Source organism: Microplitis mediator, chromosome 1 (genome assembly GCF_029852145.1).
Source record: "Microplitis mediator isolate UGA2020A chromosome 1, iyMicMedi2.1, whole genome shotgun sequence".
NCBI lineage: Eukaryota > Metazoa > Arthropoda > Insecta > Hymenoptera > Braconidae > Microplitis > Microplitis mediator.
In genome coordinates, this window is record NC_079969.1 from 26,196,139 (window position 1) to 26,222,710 (window position 26,572).

At 40.4% G+C, this 26,572-nt stretch overlaps 1 protein-coding gene across 3 annotated transcripts in view; it reads left to right on the forward strand.

Annotated features, from left to right (window-relative positions):
- The first annotated feature begins 765 nt into the window (after window positions 1-765).
- Window positions 766-26,572, forward strand: part of LOC130677859 (mucin-19-like) — a 53,284-nt gene continuing 27,477 nt past the window's right edge. The window contains exons 1-2 of one of the 3 annotated variants that reach the window (XM_057484763.1): window positions 766-919; window positions 22,576-22,749. The gene's annotated coding sequence lies outside the window, so the exon portion shown is untranslated. Of the gene's footprint in view, window positions 920-22,575; window positions 22,750-25,331; window positions 26,366-26,572 lie in introns of those variants that run through there. The other 2 variants (XM_057484771.1, XM_057484755.1) reach the window with 2 other exon arrangements.

Sequence of the window (26,572 nt, forward strand, 5' to 3'; positions counted from 1 at the left end):
GCGTGGATGACACCGTCATGATACTGAAGTTGGCCAAAGTCTAATAATTTTTTGACTTTTTTTAAAACTATAGATTATAAAAAAAAAAAATATTTGAAAAAAATGCACCTATAGTTTTTTTAATTCTCTACATGTGCATATTTCTATTTTTTATTTTTTCGTATTTGATTTGTTGAAGAAAAATCCAAAAATTTTTAATTATCTGTTAAATTCAGGATCTTTGCTCCTGTTGGAAATAACTCAGCACAATATAAACGTTTTTTGTTTATTGTGATGTCCTCTAGTAGGAAAAACCTCAAAAAGTCCCAAGAAAAATTCTATTTTTGACTTTTGACGCGGTGTCGGAGCAGGGGTGGAGGGACGATGCCGTCTATGTATTTTTATGAAGGGAGGATAGTAATTTTTTTTCACTTGGGGATAACTCCAGACAATATAAACGTTTTTTGTTTATTATGATGTCCTCTAGTAGGAAAACCCTCAAAAAGTCCCGGGAAAAATGTTAAAACATTTCTTTTCCTATGTTAAAATGTATCAAAATGTCCCATGCCAACATTTGAAAAATACATTCTTAACGCCTTCGTGTAGTTTGGAAGAGAAACTGATAAAAAAAGATTAATTCGTGGGCGGAAAAATTTAGAGCTCGACCAGAGCCTTTTAATTGAAGCCAAAGTGATTTTTTATCGAGTTTACTATAAAAATAATAATAATAGTAAAGAAGTAGTTATTGATTTTTTATAAATAACAAATATATATTTTTCAGAACTTAAAATTTTTCGCAATGGCGGTTATCTGGGGCTATGGATTTTTTCGGTGCATTGTTTATTTTTTATCCATTATGTTCGAAATATTTCGTCAGCGAATTCACGTAGCAGAAGCAAAGCAGTGGATTATGAGAAAAAAAATGTGTATCTCCATGACGGTGAGTAATCCAACGTCATTTTAATAATAAAAAAATTTTTTAGTGATAAAAAATTGCCGGAATTTGTCGGTAACTCGTTACGAATCGGCGAGTCGCACAGTTCGTTCATCCGTTATCGAGACAAACATGTCGTGGTATCCGAGTAATCAGTGGATTGCACGTTACCCAAGCGTGTACGTATAATATATATATATCTATATATGTATGTACATAAAGAGAGAGAGAGAGACAGTATAAGTGTTGAAGGGATGTATTTCGCTGGGGATTGAAGCAGAAAGGGGAAGTAGACTTGGGTGACTGGGGTTGGGCGGTAGCCACAAGTGTCTGCCCGAGCGCCCTCTCTCATTAATTCTCCACCCTTGTTGCTTGTTAAGGAAGAGGGTGGCCGAGCAGTGCTCTGTTCTCTATACTACTCGTCGTCAGGGAAAGAGACGAAGACGCAGACAGAGAATGGGAAGGAGGAATAGGAAGAGGAAGAGGAAGAAGAAGAAGACGAAGAAGCAGAAGAAGAAGAGGAAAAGGTAGTGAATATCACCCTCGGTGACTAGTCCCGTGTATAACAGCCGAGCTCAGTATGTACTGGGCTGACGACAGAAATGCTCTTTGGAGTGGTACGTGAGTAAAAGGGAAGTGCGTGGATGAGAGGGCGCGACGAAAAAAGTTGACGGGGACAGAGTGAAGAGATACTGAGAACAAACGAGCGCCAGGACTTGGCTCTTAGCTCTTGCGCGAACTCTTGAGTCTTTCGTTGCAGATCAGAGTGGAGAGACAGAGACAGAAGGGGAGATGGAGATGGAGAGGGAGAGGGATTAAAAATAAAAGAGAATAAGCCAAGCCCAAAAAAAATAAGAGCTATACAAGAGGGGGATGATGAGCAAGATTGAGTCTCTAGATCTAGATGTATTATGTATGTAGACCGGCAGTCGGCTGTCAAAGAGGGGACTGATGATGAAGACGATGATGAGGGAATGGGACGCGGCTGCGACAATGACAACACAAGTTCGAACGTCAATGACAAGTCGTCAGCTTCAGCACGTGTCTATAAACGGAGTTATTGTACGAAACCGTCTCTCAAGTAGTCCACTCACACTTTCGACCACCGAGCATGACCGCAGTTCAATTTAACGCCCAATAATCCTATGAAACATTACTCTATTTTAATGAGTATAATGATAATAATAGTTGTTATTATTATTATTGTTAGTACAACTATTGGCACAGCGTATGCCGAATGAATGACACGCAGGAGCGGGTGAATAAAATCAAATGAATAAATTAATGGAATTGAATAGTAATAAAGGCGATCTGATAATAAATCAAGTGAAAATTGGAAGTAATTTATGACATCGATATCTCTCGTGTGGAGGCGTTATCTTTCCCTCACGCTTCCTCGCTTTTCTACAGCACTCTCACCGACTAGACGACGTGAGCCCGTGTCCTCACGTTTCATAACTCTCTCTCTCTCTCTCTCTCTCTTCCTCACTCTCCCTTGCCGTTTTTTGCTCATATATATTTTTTTTCTTCGTGCTTCGGCGTTTTATAACCCTCGACCGTGCTCCTCCGGAGGCCTGGTGAGCCCCTCCCAGAACGAGGGGCGAGAGAGAAAGAGAGTTGTGCGTTGAATTAATTTGCGCTTCGTCGAAGGCCTTCCGTTCGTTCGTTCATTCGTTCATCGCACAGTACGTTTTACTTGCACGTCCTCTTTCTCTCACTCACTCTTTCACTCGATCTCATCTTTTATCCCCAGCATATTGTGTTTCTATCTCACGTGCAACGCTCTCTGCTCTCGCATCTTCTCTACCCCATACTCGTTAAGTATTCGTGAGCGCTCCGTGCTCTCGCTATTTTTTTCCCTTCCGTTTCTCCTGGTTTCCACACTCCACCGATCCTCAGTACACCCAGCATACGCTGCTTCGTATTATAACTATACCTACAACTTCTGTCGACTCGCCTTTCCCTTTACCGCACGTATCGAATTTCGTTAATCCGCCTTTTTAAATATATTTTTCACGTACAAAATGACTTCTGGTGCTTCTCAATTTTTGTTCACTATTTTCTTTTATTGATGCATGCCAAATAAAACCAAAACCACCAACAAAAGTACACCGCGGACGATGCATGCACTAAATTTTAAATACACCCAGAAGAATTTTTTTCTCTTCCCCCCCCTCCACTTTTTTTTAATCCACTTTTGTTCTATCAGGTATTCTCTGTATGATGTGAGCTGCAGTGGCTTGCTAGTAGGTATCTAGAGAGCTCGCTGTAGGTGGCTTTGGTGGGTAGATAGGTAGGGTAGTTAGGTATTGTTGAGGGTGTTGACTGGTATTCAGTGCAGGTTACTTGTCTGCATGGAGGTAATGTATATATGTATGATATCTTGAACACAGACGAGAGTAGAGCGCAAACACGCAGCGACTGGTAGCACTGTGGAAGCATCGCGGATGAATAGATCCAGGCTAAGCCTCTATTATTAGCAGATGGTAGATTGTATCGATTTTTTTTCCTTTCTACATACTACGGGATATGGCTGTGCGGAGTACCAGCAGCACGGCGGCAGAGTACAGTAGCCGTAGCACACAGAGTGGAGAGCCCGAGAGCGCTTGTGTTCTTCGTTTGACCCTCTGTGCTCGCTCTCTTGAACCTACCGCCGAGCACTCACTCTTTCGCCATACACACACCCTCTAGCCAACAGCTTCCCCCTTTTCCGCAGTTTATGCCCCGATAAACGCATTCTCGCGGCAATTACCCGCCCGGGTGCCAGCGTTTTAGGGCATTAATTGATTCTGGCCTCTCGCTCGGACCAAAAGAATTTTCGGCGATGCTCGAGCTCGCTAATAGCTTCCCAAATGTCTTCATCAGCACATTATGAAATCCCATTATTTATTTTCCCGCCTCCCGAGCCCATGTCTATTTTTATTTTCACGTCATTTTATTGACCAAGAGAAATTATCGAATGATAATAATAATAGTCGTGAGTATGAAATGCGGAAGGAGATAACGGTCGGCAGAGTACGTTGGTGACCCCAGGAGCTAAAATACAACCCTCGAGATCGAGATTCCGTTGGTTCAGCCACTGCTCTGGTGCTGCTGATGCTACAAGCTGGACCGCAGCATCTCTCCAACTGGATGGGGTAGTTTCCGGCAACCGGACTTATATAGCCTCGTGTTCTCATCTAAACTCAAGCCACCGTGGTGTGTGTTGGACCACTGGGACACGTTGGAAATGAAATCTAGCGTAAGACCAGCGGGAGTTGTGCCACATTAAATGTTTCATCAGACTATACTACTTCCACTTTTACCATTGTACCTTATTCTTTTTATTACTTTTTATTTTTATATCTTTCGTATCCGTCTGCATCCTATAAACTCCCCTTCGCTACACTCCACTGGTTTTCGTCGCTCACGAGTTGTTGTTATTATATTTTTAAATGCCCGGACATTAACATATTTTTACAGCGCACACATAAACATACATATATAATATCTACATACATATAGATATATATATCCAAGTATCCACACTACTCGGACAATATTTATCGATCCGTGGATCAAAGCACGTATTAAAAGACCCAGAAATAGATTTCTGGCAATTCTATTCGCGTGTACCAGCAGTAACAGCACCAGCAGAAACAGAAGTGTACCAAAGCACCATCACCAGCACATAGAGTTTCCTCAGTCGCGGCCAATGAACTTTATATAAACTTAGCGCTATACCTGCAGCAACCCAATTACCGTTTTATAACGAGGCGAAGAGAGTTACTTGCACGTCGTTCGCGTCACCTATAACGACAAATCCTACCCCTGAGTAGTCTATAAGTCAACTGCTTCTCCCTTCTCCTCCACTTCTTCTTCTTCTTCTTCTTCTTCTTCCTCCTACTCCTCCCCAGGCTGGTGATGCTCGATGGTGTTATTAACTCGCGCTGATGAAACTTTCTCGTAAAGTGATAGAAAAGGAGAATAATCCTAGCCCCGCAATATCTTAACTCCCGTATACATAACTGGTTGTTTGTCTTAAAGTTGTTGGTGGGTATCTTGGATCATTAATTATTGGCATAATCGCCGTTGAGGATTCGATAAAAGTGTAGTGGAATAAAAAAGATAAACTAACAAGTAAAGCTATCAGGGCCGGCTGGAGATCGTGAGGTAGATCCGCTCGAGATTCATCTAATAACAGTAATGGTAGGGTGATCTGATAAAGTGTAGGACGATGCAGGGAAAGGGTACGGGGGTAGGTAGGCACCCAGTGGAGTAAAGTAGAGTGGAGTATTCCAGCCCGAGGGTAGATTCACCCTCAGTTACATTAAGAGAGCAGCTTATCGATTCCCAGTCTAGTCTTTACTTATTTGCTAAGTTGATGATGCACTCGAAAGACGTGTTTTTATTGTTGCTACTACACTGTAAAAAGAGCGGTGTTAAAAATGGACTCGTTTTAACTCCGCCCGGTGTAAAAATGAAATTACACCGGTGTTAAAAATACCGGTGTAAATCGGGGTAAATTGCGTCCGCTTGGAGTATTACACAAAAAAAAAGGATTTCTTGGCGCAAAAAATTTTTTCTTGTTCTAAGAAAATTTTTACTTGACCCAAGAAATTTTTTGTATTATAAAGTGAAAAGAAAACTTTTCTTGGGGTAAGATAAAATTTTCTTGGAACAAGAAAAAAATTTTTTAGGCGAGAAAAATTTTTGTCTTCAATTCATAATACAAAATATTTCTTGCGCCAAGAAATTCTTTTTTTCTGTGTAACTTTAAAGATTATAAAACACAAAAAATGTCAGTTCTTTATGAAAATTAATAAAAAATATCATTTATCAACTAGTATAGTGATTGAGTAAGTAAAAATATTCACAAAATAAAATATTTTAACACCGGTAAAGAATATTTACACCGGTGACGGCGTTATTTTTACACCGCTTTTGGGGGTAAATTTAACACCGATAATTTTAACACCTACACCGCTTGGACTTACCCCGGTGATTTTTTACAGTGTATAACTATCATACTTTTTACTCTGCCCTGTAATTAACAGGTTTGGTTGTTTGGTCCCAAGGGAGCGTGGTCAAGAGGTTATAATGCACGTCTATATTGTATATGCATGTACATATATATAGACATATGTGTGTGGGTGTGTTGGTGTGTGTTATCGATCACATCGGAAATACCTCAAGCTTCCAGCCACGAGCGGACTGCATGTGCATTATACATGGACGTAATTGCGTAGCCACATGTATCCACGTAGTAGGTAGCACGTAGCACGTAGTACACAGGGAGAGAGCGAGAGAGTGAACGAGCATGAGAGAATAACAGGTCTGGGGTGTGGGATTGCATGGCAACGGCAAAACCTGCTCTCTACCGTTCGCTCTGTGTAATCCTGTTAGAGACTTGAATCACCGAAAGCACATTGGGCGAGCTAGTTTTCCCCTAACTGTTCTAATTAATATAAGGCTTTCCTACCCAATCGTTTCGCCTCCTCTTTGTTGTCCTGTACTTTGCCACTGGGAGTGTGTGCGTTTGATTGTGTCCCGGTGTGCCGGGCTACAGTCCCCCGGTTCAGTGATGATCAGAAAAAAAATATTTAAAAAACTCCAATTGTGCGTTGGCTGTTTGATTTTCGACGCACAATAGAAGGGATGAGAGGTACAATAGGGCATTGGAAGGGTGTCGAGGTAATACACCTGCTGTAAAAATGTTAAATCAGCTGTAATCGCATCAGGATAATGATGAATGGAATTTTTTCTATTCTCAGTTTCGGAGCATTCACTTTTACCGCGGAGCAGAGACCGAGTTGATGGATGTATTTATATGATCAAATGTTATTACACAAGTGATATCTCAATTTCCGATGACATTGTATTTTGTACGTGTATATATATATACATATAAATATAAATATATGAGGGTGTGGGTTTGTATATAGAACCTCCTGAATAACACAGCCAATAATGCATTGCGATGTGTCGGCTGGTGGGCGCGCATTGCTGATTCCAGCGACGAAACGCCCGTAATTACATCTTCATTAAAATGATGGTCGAGCGTGTGCTGCTGCCGCGATGGAACATGCAACGCGGTATTTCGTCCCAGTAGTGTAGAGGCACCAATGCGCCCAGTACGACCCAAGCCAGACTGTCGGCGGCACTAAAACACATCCATACATTGCCTGTGTCGAGCATACGCATGTGTGTGTGTGTGTGTGTGTGTGTGTGTGTGTGTGTGTGTGTGTGTGTGTGTGTGTGTGTGTGTGTGTGTGTGTGTGTGTGTGTGCGTCTGTATGCTTGCTTGCAGCTGTACTAGAAGTGTTGGTAAAGCTACATGTTTTAACTCACCCTCCAACTATATCATGGTTAACTGCAGGCATACGTAACTCTGCTGCGACGAATGAATACTTGTCACTAGATACCATAGGGAATCTGCTGGTAACAATGATCATAGTGCCGCAAATATTTTTCCGTCTCGCTGATCATCTGAAAAATTTTACCAGCAGTTCTGCTGCTGCTGTTATTATAAAGCTGAGGCTGAGTCTGATGCTGATGCTGGGACTGGGGAGAAAATAAAAAGCTAAAAAAAAAAAGAAAAAAACAATGAAAGTTGGGATTGTAATGGATAGCGACGAGTCTGCAGCATTCACGAGATTGATCGTAAAATTCTGTTGAATATAGAACTGAGCCAGTGTTCGAGATGGTTGATGATGGCGCTGCTACGGAAATTTTTAAAGCTCCGTCTACTCTGCTCTATATTCCTCTACGTCACTGTACTCTGCTGCAGACTAGCACTAGATGCACCGGGTTCTAGGTAGGCAGAGCTAGGCTGGAGGGTTTGAGCGTCAGCGCTTGGACACGCCCGTTGCCGAGATCCTGAATTATGTTCCAACCAGCGAGCTGACGAGCGGTAAATTTCTGTTAAATTTTCCGCAGTCCAAAGCGGCGAATGAGCGACGAGAAGACTTGAGTGGTAGTAAGCATCTGAGTTGAGTTGAGTGGAGTAGAGTAGAAGCCGCTCGGCCCGTTTCGAGACCGGAAAACTAGCACCCAAGAAGAGAGTACCCGGTGAAACGCGGCGAGCAATTGCATTACTGGCTACAACTGAAGTAAAGGTAGTCGCGCTCACTTAATTCTATTTCGATATCCAACTCCTGTCATTTCTTTTACTCTTCTTGTTCTTGTTCTTGTTCTTGTTCTGTCAGCAGTAGTGGTGCTGCCGGTGCTTCTATCTACCGAGTTACCTTCTGCAAAAATGATATTTTTTACTCCACTTAGTCTTTTTGGATTATCAATCTTCAGCCACTTTTCCTTCGTTTCTCCTTCGGCAATGTCTCTTTTGTATGCGATTTGACGTTCCTTATTCAGCGTACGTACCCAGGCACATTTTTATTCCTATCATAGGAAATGTATTTTTTCCTTTTTACTCTTCAGACCTTGCATTTATTTGATTTTGATCTCGAGACGGGGAAAAAGGTGTTGGAGTGAATGTATATAGCCCTAGATATAGCTACTGTATATATATGTATATATTTCTGTATATATATACGTGTATAGAAGATGAGAGTCCAGATTGTGCAGGCAACTCGATCAGCCGTTCTATAATGAAATAAGGCCTGTAATGGCCTCTCGCTGGAGTTCCTTAACTTGGTCCGAGATGACTTTGACGTACGGTGAAACCATTAAACTCTCAGACTCGGTTCTCCTGGGCTCCGAGCTCCGCTCCCGCCGACACAAAGTGAAAATGTTTAGTCGCAGCTGGAGATACGACACTTCCGGAATTATTTTATATGAGGGAGCCAGTAGATGACGATCATTTACCACAAGGATCCATCATGATGCGCTGCACGTTGTGTAGATTCTGACGAAAAAATTAAAAACTGTGAAATAAAAAAAAAGATGAACAAAAAAAAAGGCGTATAAAAACCAGCCGTCTCTCATTTTCCCAGAGTGCACTGGGATTTTTCATCGCCATTAGTGACTGTCACTTGTGCCTCTTCATAACACATTCCATTCCCACTCGGTATTTTGTTTTGTCATATATCCCATTCACTGTATATATATATATACATATATATGAGTCTATATTTATATCTATATCCACATGCCCACTCATCTATACACTAAACTCATCAAGTTGAAATTGACAATTTTCCATGGAGAAATAAAGCAATTAAGTAAATAAGAGTAAAAGAGTATAAACAGAAGCATCGATCACCGATTGGCAGTACCTGCTGGAACTTTCAGCCCCTTTGCCCTCCTCTCCATTACTCATCTGCTCATTTTTTTATTACTTCTATTTTCAGTCTTTTTTTTTCATTTCACAAACTTTTTTTTATTATATTTTTTCCTTTATTCGCTCGACGAATTCATCCCTCCGGTGCAGCTCGAGCTCGGCTCAGCCGTTCAATGTGCGATGCACTTTCTCTCGAATGTGCTCCACTCGGGTCTCTGCTCTCTCGGTCCCTCCAAGTTTCACACACTCGGGCTTGATGTTGGCTCTCATCCAGAGACGGGTTGCGATTCGATCTCTCTGCCACCGCCACGTTCTCTGTTCTCTCCTCCATCCATTTGCGTCTCGCCCGACTCCAGCCATCCTCACTCGCATATCACCCTCGTCCTGGTCCCGTCCCACCCTGCACCCGACACCACCCAACGGCATCCTCAGCTCTCTTGACTACGGACTAACGCGAGCAAGTTTTACACACCACGGACTCATGCAGGCACAGATAGCTCCACCCCCAATGCAACCAGCCGATGTCTCTGCTCAGCTCAGCCTCCTGCCATGCTTGCTGTGTTATACTGCCACTGCTACTGCTACTGCTACTGCTACTGCTGCTACAACTCGAGCTTCGAGGCGTCTACCCACCGCGTTCTCCGATATCTCATGCATTTTGTACTATCATCCTTTACATTTCCTCCCCTTCGTTTGCCTCCGAGATTATTTGACACTGCAGATATTTTTATCCTCTAGTCCGCGTTCTTTGCTCTTACTCTTTCTCTTTTTTCTTTACTTGTTCTGTATCCCAACAAATGTTTTACCCTTGTATTTATTATTTTATTTTTACCTTTCCGCATTTTTCGTTATTTATAGACCTACCGGTTGAGATTAAATTTTTACAATTGCTACGAAATAGTGGGACGGGGTCGCCGCGTGTGTGTCTATTACGTGTGTTTGTGTGTCTCGACTAGACAGGAAGTAAATAAAAAAGATCAATGGTGATAGGTGAGTTGAGTTGTGTGGTGGTGGTGGCAACAGGTTGAAACTCCTCGAGGCGTCCTCAGCAGTTCCAGGTGAAAGAAGAAAGATGAATTGACGTCTTCTGGCTCTGTACTCTGCTTCTATTACTCTCACTCACTTGTTCGCGCACTCACTTACTCACTCGCTCGCTTTACTCTTTTCACCGCCAAAGTATTTATACATCCGCGGCCCGCTGAGTTTACTCGTCGACGTTAAACTCCAGTTAATTACGAGCGACCGTCGGGGGTTGAGTATTTCCACAAGAGCTAAATGTCAGTAGATGCTGAGAGTTGTACATGCAACCATAAAATATCAAGTTACAAGACTTATTCTCCATCTTATTCTTCCTCTCCCTCTACTCTTTATTTACATCTCTCGCTCTTGGTTATTTCTTCTTCTTCTTCTTCTTCTTCTTCTTCTCCTTATTCCCTTTACCCTCTTTCCTCTTTAACCAGCACTTTATACCCATCGTCAGTCGCCGGGGATATTCTTGATGATGTAGTATTACTTGCAAGCTTTCGATAATTAAACGCAGTATAATTAATTGTTATCCGCACCCGTGGAGAGAAGAAAGATGTTATTGACGACTTGCTGCTGTGCTCTATTTTATATGTACCTCAACTCTGCAGAGCCGGAAAACTTGTCGAGTTCTAACTTGAGCGTCAGAAATTAATTGCTTTCTTTCAGACCGTTTTTTCACCGAAACGTAAAACAAATTCAGCTGAGAAAAAAGTTGCGAGGAAATTTTTTAATTATTTATCCAGATACTTGATAATTTAAACGGACTATCGGACAGTATTTTAAGAACAGGACAAGACAATTAACTATAACATATCCTGTATAATTATTCCTCGACCTCGAAAAGCTTCTCACGTTTCTCGGGTTGGACATGCGGGCCGCCGGAAATTGGCCCTGGAGCTGAGTAAAGGGGAGATAGTAGTTCCGATCGACCCTTCCGATTATATCGGACGCAGCCACCCCATCGCCAGGACCAACCAGTACAACATCGCCCGTCTATATATATACACTCGTGTATTTTATCTTTTTTTTCTATTTCATTTTACTTTTTATTTTTCTGTGAATCGTTCGTTGCTCCGAAGCCTTCCTGCTCTGCTACACACCAGTCCTCGCCCTCTTGCTCTCCGATAATTTCGGCTCAAGCTTTTATTCCCGGGATTGGATTGGAGCGACGTTGGAAGCAGTGAACGCCGTCGGGAACCTGCAGTATAGAACCGAGGGTCGACAGCCAGAGTTGGGATTGCGTGGGCATGTAGGGTGGGAATTGTTGCCGCCGCGTTACGCCAACTCTACTCTACTCTACTCTGGCATACACACAGATATTTATATATATATATATACATCGATATCCAACTTGCTTCAACTCCCAGTATTTTCCATTGCCGTCATCTCTCTCAGACTCGTCCCTCGGTAAATCTAAATCTCCCGGGACCGACCCTGTGTGTATTTTCCGGACCGAGGAAATCCCGTTAACTTATTAGTAAGTGGGCTCATCCCTGTATTCTCGCCTCTATGCAAGCGTCGAACCCGGTTCCTGGTACTTAACGTCTTGCGTGACGTTTCGTTAAGGATGTTTACTCTTCAATGCTCACACACGCTCACACCCCTTTCTTAAGCCATAAATTTTATTATTTTTATACTTATCCTTATCCTTACCCTCATATATATAAAATGAATTATTTTTCACCAAAGCTTCGACCACAAAAGACTACACTGTAAAAAGAGCGGTGTTGATAATGGACTCATTTTAACTCCGCCTGGTGTTAAAATGATATTACACCGGTGTAGGAGGCGTAATTCGCCGATGTTAAACCGGTGTAAAAGCGGGGTAAACTCCGTCTGCTTGGAGTTTTAACTTTAAAGATTATAAAACACAAAAAATGTCAGTTCTTTATGAAAATTAATAAAAAATATCATTTATTAACAAGTATAGTAGGGTGAGCCAAAAAAAAACAACCTATCGAATTTACGTCTTAAAAAGGACCTATGTATTGAGAAAAAAATTTTCCCATTGGGCAAAATTTTTAGCTGAATTTTAAAAGGTGTCGGTAGCCATTTGAAATTTCCCATTTAAATAACATGCAAAAAATTATTTTTGATTAAAAATATTATAAATTGTGAACCGTGTGAGATAAAAATTCGGCTCTAGAATATTCTTGTATGGCATTAAATTTTTTTTTTAAAAAAGTCCTGGAAGTCAAATTTGTATTAAACTGATATTTCGTATACTATCAGGCTATCAAAGTCTAGAGTAAACAAAATCATACAAATTTAAGGCTTTATTATTAAAAATGTCAATACTACGAGAAAATTTGTTTCTAGAATATTTACACCAGTGGCGGCGTTATTTCAACACCGGGGAATTTTTTTTAACACCGGTAAAGAATACTTAGGGGAGGGTGGGGCAGAGCGGCCCCCCTAAACCAATTATTACTTTTTGTGGCTTTCAACCATAATTTCCCTTTACTTTTGTCCTATTCCGAACAAATTTATGGACATTTTGCCAAAAATTCTGAAAAAATAAAAATTTTTTTTGTGGGGCAGAGCCCCCCTCCAAAAAATGATAAAAAAATTTTTTTTTTTCGGTTATTTTTATTCAAATTGCCCCACCCTCCCCTACACCAGTAGCCGCGTTATTTTCACACCGCTTTCGGTGTTAAAATTTAACACCGCCGATTTTAACACGTACACCGCTTGGACTTACCCCGGTGATTTTTTACAGTATAAATTTATAATTTAAAAATGATAAAATTAGCTGGTGATTTAGTATTAATTAATTAATATGAAACCTTTATAGTCGCTTTACATTGACACAAGTTAACAGCTTTTAGACTTTTGACTTTAGCTTCGAGGTTTAGTTATTTGATGGTTGCGTGATACAACTTCCCCGCCATGTCGACGACTATTAACGAAAGCCATCACAAGAGCTCGGGAATTTCTACGGGTTTTCAGTAAAACGACCGACCCATTATTATAAGCATGTGCACTACAGAACCTGGTTATTGGTAAATATAATATATATATATATATATACATATATATGTATGTAGAATGAAAGGTGGGACGAGTTGTGTTCGAAACGAAAAGCCACGACGGTTCATCGACTCTTGTAATTATAATTCCCCGCGTCGGCTCGTTAGCCGAGTTCGCATACGATCCAACGAACGGGTGCAGTCGCGCAAGTAATATTTATTTTTTTTCTTACTTTTATTTTATCTGACGTCGGGGATTCAGATCATAATAATAATAATAATTAAAAATAAATAATTGGTGAAGATGGTCAGGAAGTTCTCATCGATAGAGAAGTTGATATTTATAATTTGAAAGACCTCAGTTGAGTCATTAGCGAGTGATTAATTAAAAAATGTCTATGATGGGAAAATTTCCATAGAACGGAAAAATGTAAGATTGGATGAGTCGAAGCTGGAGATGGTGATAAGTTTGTTTTGTAAGGATGAAAAACATAATAGTGATAAGAAAAAATAAAAACAAATATCTGCGCGGGTTATTTCCCGTTGGCGCTTGAAACGCTTGAGCAGGAAGTACACTAGAGAACGTGATGCAGGGCTGGCGAATGAGGAAGAAGAGAGTGGATGTATGTATGTATGTATGTATGTATGTATGTATATATGTATATATGTATAAAGAGCGCTGGAAAGAGCAAGTGGATATCTCGGAGTAGATCGAAGGGCGGAAGTGTTCGAAGTAGGGAAAGTTCGAGACGGTGGAAACGTGTGGGACGATGTCAAGCATCCCTAATGACAGCGACGAGGCTATGATGCTTCCAGCTTCCACCATCACCATTGTCATCGATCGACATTTTATTTTCTTTCCTCCTTTATATCTTTACTCTGGGCTCTTATTGTAGTCTAGTGTTAATATAGATTTTAGGTTTTATTGTATTTAGTCACATGGCCGAAGGTCTGTTTTCTGAGACAAGAAACTGACTTTCGTGGGTTAAATGCTGCCAGAAAATATTTTTATTAAAGCCGTTCTCAGACAGTGCCCCCCACTTTTTAAAAATTTTCAATGACTTTCAACTGTCATAAGCGTATCAAATTTTTATTAATTAATTAAAAAAAATTGGAAAAAAGAAAACGTAGTCGTAATTTCGCCGTTTTATAGATTTAAAAAAAAAATTATTTACACTTGATATCAATTAAGAGTTAAACAAATTTCGTTAAATAAATTTCAGCAAAATCTTCATGTCAATTTTCGAATTCGAATTTTTAAATTTTGTGCTAAAATTTATTCAACAAATTTCGTTTAACTCTCATTTGATATCAATTGTAAGCAATTTTTAAAAAATTCTATATCTCAACGAAATTACAACTACGTTGTCCTAAGGTTTTAATTTTTTTTTAATTAATTAATAAAATTTTAATACGGTTATGACAGTTGAAAGTCATTGCAAATTTTTAAAAAGTGGGCACTGTCTGAGAATGCCCTTAATTCAAAATACTGTTTAACATTTTTAGCCTCATTGTCATTTCCGATTTTTTAAAAAAATATCAACTGATAAAAAATTAAACTCAGTTCAGAGGACCGGGAAAAATTCACTTTTTTATCTTAAAAATTTTTTTTCATTTGGAAAAATGGAGTAACAAAAAATTTTTAATCCAGGGTCTCTTTGGTAATAAATTTTGAGGTGTATTCATATTAAAATTGTATAAAAAAATAAAAAGGACAATGAGCAGATAGTAAGGTGGGTTGTGTTGATAATAATTTAGTGTTTGGTATTAAAACGATTTGTTACATCACACATCGAATTGTCAATATAGACTCACGCCTGTTTTAATTTGTTAGCGGAGGGTAAAGTCCGGTCGTGCGAGTGAAATTAAACTTAATCGTTCGAATTAGTGTCGGTGAACCGTTGTGGGTGACAGGAAAGCGCGGAACAATCGAATGGGTATTGTAGTAGAAGCTGTCGTTGAGCCCAAAGGCATAATGCACATCCCAGTATATCCGTCAGAGCTCCACATACATTCTCTCATACATATATACAAATATACATACATAATATGTGATTCACACAATAGACGTGTATAGACGAACCCACAGCACATATAGAGCTAATGCCCGGGCACGTCATCGGGTATCGGTAGCGCGTATCGAGGGGGCGCGAGAACTTGCACATCCCCTTGAATAGCAGATCCACCGGGCGGCCTATTCGCGAATGCTTTGGAGCCCCCGTCGGCGTTATTGGTATGGGGGAATAGAACAAGAGAACGTGTACACGGGACGTTCAAGGGTTGCCGGAGATATGTACATGGACCACAGCTTGACTATTACGCAGTGGCAGTGCACGTATGTGTGCTAGGGTGGTAAGGGGTGGTAGTGATGATGCCAGTCGATGCCAGGGTAGTAGTAAGTCGGTGTGCTGCTGCTCAGCTCGATAGGAGTCGAGGACTCGTATTCCCTGTAGGCTTACAGCTGTCGTATATCCGACACCTTCCCCCTTTTATTTCGATAAAAAAAATCCTACGCTCATTCAATCGTATTCTAACGCGCATTAATCACATTATCGCGATGCGTTCGAGTACGAATTATTTGCGGTTTGTTCTTCCATTTGGGTTATTCTTCTTTTTTATTATTCCGCTTCTTCTCCTCTTTACTTTTCTTCTTTTATTTTAGCTCCGAGATTTATTTACGTATCCGTGGTTATGAGACAATAACAAATTAATGCCATGCATATATATGCTTTTTTGTCCGTATAAATAAAATTTTAACTCATGGAAATTACACATAAACTTTTATATAAAATTCGTAATTAGTGAGCAGTGAAAATATAAATAAAAATTTATAATTACAGAAAAGTTACAAGAGTACTTGGAAGAAAGCATTAAAATTTTTAGCATTTAAACGACTTTAATTTTGATTCATGGATAGAATATACGATGCTCATTCCTCATATTTATTTTCTTTTGTAAATTTTTAAAACACAATTTTTATATTTTTTTTTTTTAAAAACCGCGAGTCGCGTTTGCGCTGTATCTCGTCATCGGATAATCGAAGCTCGTAAACTACCTTACGGGGGATGCGCAATTTTCTATTCGCCGCACGGCTATTACGGTTATTTATTTCCTGAAACGTGAGGGACGTACCCGTTTGCTAGCTGCCGTGGTCGTAAGAAAAATTAATGCGGTTGCTTACTCCGATAATTATCACGTTCTATTCAAGATTTCAGAGTTACAATTCCCGGGCTTTTTTTTTAATTAATCTGTAACATCTAGCTGTCGGTAATGTATCAGGTTCAACATAAACACGAGCTTCATCATCAACATCATCATCATTATCATCATCAGCGACGAGAATAAAAAAAATATAAATACCGTTGCCAGATGATTACAAATTAATTGCTCTGTAAAAATTATTTACACAGCACACACTCACACACGTTATTGTACAAACAATATAATCATGTCTCGGTCGTCTTGAACTCATTAGCCGAGGACTTAGCGACTGTTTCTCATTGCAATGTACCGAGTGTCCCTACTCGAACCAACTAAATAACTAACTCATGTTTTTTTAATCGCCGAACTTCATCCATAATTCATCGAGTTAAATCTACGAGTTTGCGTTCGACATCGGCATAAATATACAGTACAATGACGTCTAAATAATATCTGCCGGTAAATAAAAAAAGATACGTCGGCTGGTGCATAAATTAATTCATCAAAAATATCCATCAGAACTGTACGCACATTTACAATAATAATAATGATACACGGAAAGAAAATTATGGCAGCGGTTTCCATAATTTTGTGAAATTTTTTCCTATACCATCATAGGAATTACGACCATAAATTATGGGAGCGGTTCCTATAATTATAGGAATGTTTCCCATAATTATAGGAATAGTTCCTATAATTATGGGAATAGTTCCTATAATTATGGGAATGATACCCATAACAATATAGGAATGGTTCCAATAATTATAGGAATGGTTCCTATAATATTATAGGAACCATTACCATAATATTATGGGAATGGTTCCCATATTATCATGAAAAAATTAATTTAAAGAAGTGTGGTAATCACTTCTACAATACACAGAAATATTATTAAACATAAAAACAAAAATTCAAACATAGAAAAAAAAAATCGTATTTGGCAAAAAAACATTAAAATTTTTAACAAGAATTTTTTGTCAGCACAAAACATTCAAGAAAATTTAAATTTTGGGAAATTTCTACACTATTGTACAAAAAAAAAATTTTATGATATTATAAGGATGGTTCCCATAAAATTATGGGAATAGTTCCTATAATATTATAGGAATAGTTCCTATACCAATATGGGAACCATTCCCATAATAGTATGGGAATGATTCCCATAATGGTATGGGAACTATTCTCATACTATTATGGGGATGGTTCCCATAATATATGGGAACCATCCCTATAGTAGTATAGGTACTATTCCCATACCATTATGGGAACCATTCCCATAATGCATAGCAAAACTTGCCATAATTTTCTTTCCGTGTAATAATAATAGTAGTAATGAAAATAATGATAATGGCGATGCATAAAAAAAGTCTGGGATCTTTAGCGTTCCATTTTTAGCGATCCGATAAAGAGGACGGAGTAAAGTCGGATTCACCAGACGTCACTACGAAAATACGCGCAATTGAACTTTTCAACCCCTCTAACGTTGTGGTGAGTACTTTCTTCCCCCTTTTGGTTGATGCCCGTTCCACAGAGCCGAGTAGAGCTAGAAGTCTGCAGCATAAAACCAGCAGCAGTGGCAGCAAAATTCGTTATCTCACTCTCGCTCTCTATTTCTGTCCCAGTCTCTCTCTCGGTCGTCGCGCGTTCCATTTACCACGTCGAGGTCTCGAGCAAACTCCTCGCTTGACTACTAACGTTCAATCCCACTCCTCCCTCATATCCACCCTCTGCCACTACCGGGTCCTTGGCTCTTTTGTCACAGCCACCTTTGTTCGCGCTGTCCCACTCTATTTCCCACCTCCTTCAACTTATTCTTTCACTCCCTTGCTTCTGCTATACTACTTTCATCCCACTATTATAATTCTACGTGAACATAGATGTATGTATACACAAAACTCCTCTATATATCTATATATTTGTATAGATTTATAAAGGAACCAGCACATCGTCACTTGGTCATTTAAACGTATTCACACTCGGAGATTGATATCTTGTTTTTGCATAAATTTCAATCCTCATTTGTAATTCAGTGTCTGGCGGAGTATTTCACTGAATATAACTTGAATTTTCTCACTGGATGATATCTCTGTCTGTAATGGGAAAATGGGTGACGGTTCTGTGTATGTATGATAGACGACAATAAGACGACGGCAACTACGTCGTCGAGGAAAGGACCTCAGAAAATAGTTGAGTGGTCTCGGATCAAAAAAATTGTTCCGGATCACTAGAGATATCAGCGGAGAATAGAAAAAAAATAGGATAAAAATAAAATATATATAGACATTAGGGTGATCCAAAAAATAACAAATTTTTTTTTTTTTCTTCCAAACAGGTTCAAAAGTTTCATTTAGATAAAAAAAGACGCCTGTGAAAATTAGAGCTCTTAATATTAACATTAAGAGGTTCCTCATCGCACTTTTCTATTTCCCATAAGAATAACATGGGAAAAATTTTTTTTACGTCTTCTGATTTTTATAAGTAGCTAAAGATGCGTCATAGGAATAAATGGCAGGCATATTTTTGTAGAGAATTGAATGCTCTACAAAAAAAGATTCTTATCATTTTTTGAGGAATCTATTTGTTCAAAAGTTATTTGAGGTTGAAGTCGAATTCATATTAAATTTTGAGATTTTCTACTTTTCCGGCGAAACCATCAGACTTATTACAAAATATCATCAGACCTTTTTTGTAGACAATTTTATTCCCTAAAAGTTATTTCCAATAAAGTTTTTTCGGATTCCGCATTATTTTCTAGTTATTTTTATTTTAATGTCAAGCTCTTAAAATCGATCAGAAGACTATTTTTTTATGAGCATGACATTAAAATAAAAATAACTAGAAAACAATGCGGAATTCGAAAAAACTTTATTGGAAATAACTTTTAGGGAATAAAATTGTCTACAAAAAAGGTCTGATGATATTTTGTAATAAGTCTGATGGTTTCGCCGGAAAAGTAGAAAATCTCAAAATTTAATATGAATTCGACTTCAACCTCAAATAACTTTTGAACAAATAGATTCCTCAAAAAATGATAAGAATCTTTTTTTGTAGAGCATTCGATTCCCTACGAAAATAGGCCTGCCATTTATTCCTATGACGCATCTTTAGCTACTTATAAAAATCAGAAGACGTAAAAAAAATTTTTCCCATGTTATTCTTATGGAAAATAGAAAAGTGCGATGAGGAACCTCTTAATGTTAATATTAAGAGCTCTAATTTTCACAGGCGTCTTTTTTTATCTAAATGAAACTTTTGAACCTGTTTGGAAGAAAAAAAAAAAAATTTGTTATTTTTTGGATCACCCTAATAGACATATATATAGAGAAGAGATAAAGTAAGATGAGAAAAGAAAAAGGACATTTCTACCCTCAGTATATACACCCACGTATTGAGAGATAGATGACATACGTTTTGTGGATAGAGTCTTTCACCCGAGAGGTCAAATCTGACAGTCCTTTCTCACGCGATGACCACTATACCACTACTGCTCTCTGCTACTACATTACTACTACTACTACTACTACTACTTCTACTACTGCTCCTATACAACAAGTATACGCTATCCCATCCGTCCTCAGATCAAACCAGAATTGAACGGCCACCCCTTTCGATCTCTCGAGATCTACTCTCAACCCCAGCGATTCTTCTCAACTCTCGCGGGACCTTAGCTTGACCGTTGTCCAGTTCTCAGCTACTACTACAACTACCACTGCTTCTCTTGCTGGTACTTCCACTTTATAGTACAGCATCCACTGCTTTTCCTGCCCTCTTCTCAATTTATTCGCCAGCAATCTCTTCCTTGTTGTGGCGGCCCGTGAGAATATACGGGAATCTAAAACTGGTCCATCGCGAATTATCATCGGAGGGGATGCCAGCGTCGCTTCGTCTTTCGTTAATTCTTATGAGACGCCAGTCTCTGTTATTTCGTCAAACCGATTACACAATATTTACTCCAAATATCTCCACTTATTTCTTTAGTTTTTAACTTTTGTGCAGTGAAACGATTCAGTGTTTTTTTTTTTTAATTTAATTCAATAAATCTTTTTATCCCTGGGAAATTAATCAGGGATAGAAAGATTATTTTCTGTTTCAGGACCTACTCGATCGATTAAAATTTTTTTTAAAAATTATTATTCGAGCCCAGAAAAATAAACCGAAACCAATAGATTGGTTTTAAATTTTCACGAGCCAATTAAACAATAAAATCTCGAGCAAACAATTTGTTTGGTCAATATTTCTCTGGGATCGAATAATAATAATCATATATAATTTAATTATTTATAGCATTACATCGTGCAGTGGTACTACCGCTGACACAACATATATATTTCCTAGATACTTTCAGGTACTTAAAAATATAAATATTTAATAAATGTTTAATTAGTTAATGCGGTGTAATCTCCCGTGATTAAAGTTTGATATTGTCGGTGGTGTTGGTTGATACACAGGCTTAGCACTTAAGACTTTGCCAGTTAATATTTTTCCCAGAACTCTATTTCCTCAGTGTAAGAGAAACAACTTTTAAACTATTCCTCACTCTATCGGTTATTTTTTCGAGCTCAACTCAACTCTTCCTTTCCAGGGCAATTTACCGCATGAACAAAATTCCCAACACCCACTGCCGCGATCCTCTGGCAGGTCAACCGCAGAGTCAACTGGGCGAGAGCAAAAGGTCGGGCTTTAAAAATAAAGTTAAAAACACAAGTAAACGACAAACTTTTACGTACAAGTTACAGTCGGTTACATTTCTGTAAAAGAAAAATGCACATCCACTGACATTGGATGTAAGTGAGAATCTAATTTTAAATATCATCAAAAGGCCAAAAAAAAAAAAGTTTAAGGAGCTACAGATAACCGCTTTCCCGATAAAGTGGTGAATCATTAAGAGCCATCACTCGAATCTTTAAAAATCTACAGTATCGTTTTTTTCTCTCTTTTTTTTCTCCACCTTTTATCCTCGAGGATTTTTTCTCTTCTCATAACTACCGCGTATCCTCGTCATTCTCACAAAATCCCGGAAGTAAAGTTTTCCCCGGCAATTTTCTTAGGGCTTCGGTTTAGTTGCCACTCCAATACAGTTATCGGGGTGTGTTAGTGACAGTGTGTACGTGACAACGATACTTTTGCTACGTACACCAATAAAACAGTATATCTGCACACATGTGGCGTCAGCCCAAGCACCATAAAGTGTCTTAGCAAATGTTTCAGGTTTTATAGAACCTCGTGTGGGTGTGAGAGAGTGGCGCTATCGTGACGACGTAAACTCCCCGGCGACTGGGACTGCGAGGCGGTAAAAGAGAACCAACTCTGCCAGTAGGTGGAGAAGTTTGCGGGCAACAGAGTCCAGAGGAAGACAGAAAAAGACATAGGATGAGTCGGTGAGGAAGTGAGGACGTGGGAGTGAAAGAGACAGAGAAAACACAAGGCATCGGGTCAGTGTGCGGACACGTGAATGCGCCGTGTCGTGTTCCAGTTGGAAAACGACGTGAAGAAGGAGTACATAGCAGTACGGATAGGATAGGAGTACATAGCGGTGTACAGAGTGAGAGTTAGTATATATATAATATATATATATATATATATATATATATATATATATATATATATATAGTATAGAGAAGTAGAGGAGTAGCACAGCAAGTGAGAACACACTTGGATGCTTCTGCGAAAGCCAAGAAGCTTTAATCCGTTGAGTGTTGGCGTGAGTCCAGAGGAACGTGGTGAAACCCGCCTGCTCATGGATACGTCGACGAGCCGTGCGATCCCCTCGATGTCCCAGTGATTGGTGAGGAGAATGTAATTAGTGTCTTTGCCTCGAGACTGTCTCTCTGCTCCTGCTCGTTTTCTTGCTCCCTTTCCCTTTGGCTCTTATATATATATATATATATATGTATATATATACCACTACATGATACTGTTACCACTACTAGAACTCATACTCAGTAGACTGTACGTTAGCTGGCTCTATGTACTCTATACTCGGTTTAATCTATGATCGCTGGTGGATGGTAGCAGCTACTGTACTGCTGTACTACTGGGTGTCGGGCGTCGGGCGTTTTAAACTTACTCTGATGTTACGTGCACGACTTGCCGTCGGACGGCTTGTAGACACTTTGAGATATTACTCCTCCCGCGTTGCTTTCTTTTTCTATGTCTATGTATCTATATCTATATCTACGCTTTAGTTTGTTTATTTGCATGCGATTTTAGTTGCTTTTTTTCTATTTATATGCCCGCAACTTTTTTAGACATTCAAATTACCGAAGGGATTTCGTTTATCGGCAACACAATCGACGCTGGGTGGATAATGCCAGGGAATGTTTTATACTCGCGACACGACAATTGGTAGACCCTTGGGATGAGAGTAGCAGGTAGCAGATTAGTCGGCTGAGAAACTCACGAGTCAATTCTTCTTTGTGTAGGTATGTATAAGTTGAGTAAGTGTTTAAGTGTGTGTGTGTGTGTGGGTTTGTAGTATATTGTGCTGTTAGATTGCGCAAGGTGCCGTCGGCTCAGCTCTGAGCAGTCTGAGAACACAACCGCATGTTGCGGGCTATTTTAACAGCAGTCGTATTATATTGCCCACTCACTCATACTCTTTCTTTATTCCGAGTCTCTGTCTGGGCGATGCCAACCCTTCTCATTATCCCCCGTTAATGTGGGTATTTAAATTTAAAACAAATCCCAAGGACGCTCTGAAAAGTCGAAAACACATAAAGTCTCTTATGTATAAATATATGTATTTATATATTTGTTTTATATTTTTAAGCTCAATAAGATCCGAGAGCAGAATTTATTTAAACTATACGTCGATCCAGATGCTCTTGGGTGAACAAAAAATGTTAAGAGTCGAGTGTAACTGGGGTTTTTGTGTGCCATCGGTCAGCACTCGAGAAGTCACTCGTCCATTTCTTGGCCGATCGATATCACTCTTTCTCTCGACTACTCTTAAACGACATGGAGCCGTATTACTACCATTGGCTTGAGTAGAGACCGGATGAATGGGCGCTGTCGTTGATTGGGATCATTGTAGGGGGTATTTTATCCGGCAAACATGGACCGCAGCGCTGCTGTGTACATATCACACACACAGACCCACACACCCATAAAGAGATATATTGTATGTGCGTCAGATGAGAGACAGACAAAAAGTTACGGAGATGAAGTAGGGCTCGCCAGTTGGCGGCTTCAATGCTCGGCCGTATACAGCACATATATATGTACACATATATATATAAATAGTGTAGTGTAGTGTAGCTGAAAGCTGAAACGGGAGAGCTGTTCCCGGCTCACACAGCATAGCACAGTAGACCCCCTTCAGAATTTTAATAATCCCGGCCCCCATGTATGGGGTCCCCTTTTTTTGCCTCGTGCCTGGTGTTATACAGCACCCGCCTCCTGCCGAGCAAATGTTTCGCTGTCTCTTTTCTTCCATAAGTCGGTCTTGGTCTTGTGTAGTTTTATAATAGCTCCCAATGCAATTCACGCACAAAACACACACACACATACATGCTCACATACCGCTCACTCTATTATATGATGGGTATGACGAGCACGCGGTGACGAAGAGGATTTTCCAAACGGTCGAAAATTATTTCCGCTCAATCATAAATTTTTCTGGTATTGCCGCGCGTGAGATTGAGCGCGAATGACGTGAAAGCGAGTACGAGTAGAGGAGTAGCATACATATATAGATATATGGTGTGCAGTAATGGTCGAGTTATATGCTGAGAACGGGTTTGTGCGATACGAGGCATTTATCTGTCAGCATGTGTGACGTTGAGAATCGTTGGATCGTTGATAACTCCCTCGGGTGCTCTTATATAGAGCTATAGCTTGGCATCGCGTCGCGTCATGCAGCCATTTCAGCGAGCTTGCATCGAGTCACTACGTCGTACGTGGAATCCAAACCGTTCGCGGAAGTCGCCCGGATGTTTAGAACACTTGAGCGACGACAACGAGCAAGCAGGCTTAGGCAGCCGCGATGAAGACGATGCGAAAGGAGGAACGGGAACAGCACAACGTGGAAATACGTGGGAGCTAGAGAGCTGATGGAGAAGTTTTGGCGTACCGAGGAAACATCTGACGACTCGTCGAGTAGTTCAGTTTAGACTCTTACCACTGAGCGAGACAGAAAGAGGGAGAGAGGGAGAGAGAGAATCAACGAGAAGTGAGAGGCCGGATTGAAGCTGTCGATCGATATCGATCCCGACCACCGGGAAATTCCATCGAAAAGCCGTTGGCAGCCGGAGGGTCCAAACGATATGCTTACCACCACAAGCGCGTGCGCGGGGGGGAGGATCCAAACTTGTGAGAGAGCGAGAACGACCAGACGGTGGGATTGTATCACGAAGTCCCGGAGAAGGATAAGAGAAAAAGAGGTCCCGCGCTTGCGGAAGAGCATCGGGGAGTTAGAAAGAGAGCAACGTTGTCTAAGTATTGGAGCCGATATTTGTATGTACGAGTAAATTTCAGTGTGCTTGGGAGTAAAGTATACACGACTGTTGTGTTTAAATGTGTGTGTGTGTGTTTCTGTGTGTATGAGGGAAAGAGAGGGTGGTCCGGTTGCTCGGTTGCTCGAGTGAGATCGAGTTCCGCCCTCTGTTCAACTCGGCCAGGCGGCGGCTGAGCCATTGGCGTAGTAACCGGTACAACTGCTCTCTGCTTAGCTGGCGTGGTCGCGTGTATTCACGCCAACACATGCACGCACGTGCGCGCGATCACTTGGGGTCCCGGTCCCGGCTTTACTTACTGTACTACTGCCAATACACCATGGTTCCATCCTATATAATATACACATATATTATAAATAGTTTTATGTATATATATATAGATATAGATATAGTATTGCATTGTATGGTATACAAAGCTGGGCCGTCCCGTAGTGTGTCCGTATCGTACGCTTGCCACCCGCTATCCGCAAAAGCAGCAGCACAGCAGCAGAGTATAAGCATCAGCATCAGCATCAGCAGCAGCAGCAGCAGCAGTAGTTTCAGCTTGGCCGCCAGTGTCCCGCCGCACGGCGAACCGTTTGCACTCACAAGCAAAGCGATCTTCACAAAGCAAGACAGAGAGAAGGAGTGAACTATTCGTCCCCTCTACGTGGTCTCCGGCGCTATTTCCTCTGCCGCCACCGCCGCCGGCACCCCCTCCACTTGGTCGCCGCCGACACCACACTGTTCGCCGTCTCGCTTACGCACCCGGCACTCCCTCTCTTGCTCTTTCCAGCGCGTGCTCGCTCTCTAGTATAGTATACACCCCCCGCTCGCCACCGCCGCCGTCAAACCATCGGCAACTTCGTGTCACGATTCGTGAGCTCTTCTCTCTCGTAACGTTGTCGTTGCTGCTACTCTGCGGTGCTACCTACACTCCGGCGTGTCACCTGATCGTGGGACACTTTTCGCGGGTGAGATACTACTATACTTTACTACCGGCCAGTCAGCCGTTCTCTTTTTCTCCGGCTGTACTCCTTCCTTCGGCTGCTCACGCACACAGTCCCTCGACTACTCACGTTTAGTCGGTACACGGCATCACACACCACCCAGATCAGCTCCGCGGTTCTGTGTTTTTAAACCGCTCCGAAAATTTAAATCCTCTGTCACCGTTTAATACCGAGTGATCACACCGATGACACTCATACGTGTCGTGACAACGCTGATGTGTGCTGCTATCAGAGACGACAGTTATCAAAAAATAATATTCCTATCAACAATAATAATTAAGTTTCACGAGTGACAACAAGTTGTGACAACAGACTACAGTACATTGTGATTTACCGAGTGACTTTGCTAAGTTTCTGCAGTGGAACTGCTGGATCTACACGTAATCCTCTTGAGAAGTTGTATGCATAGACATATATATTTTTTTTTTACACTTTATGACTTTATTATTTATCGTGCGGTGGTTGTGCGACTGGATTATTATCACTAGTAGTGATACGTATGATAATCGTATCATCCGCGATACAGATCTCTGTTTAGTGGCGATGGCTGAATAAACTTAACAGAGATCGACGTCAAGTGCCGATACATCACACAGGTTGGTAGTGGTTTTGTTTTATGCGTACTTGTCACTTCCATTTGATCCCACGTCCTTTACGACACTCGACTACATATTTATCTATATACTCCTGTACTACTGGAGTGCCTTTAAAACCGATGGGAAATCCTTATCACTCGGGTTATATGTCCGTATCATGGGTTTACTTTTTTGTTTTTATATTTTCTGGTCCGTTATCGACATCAG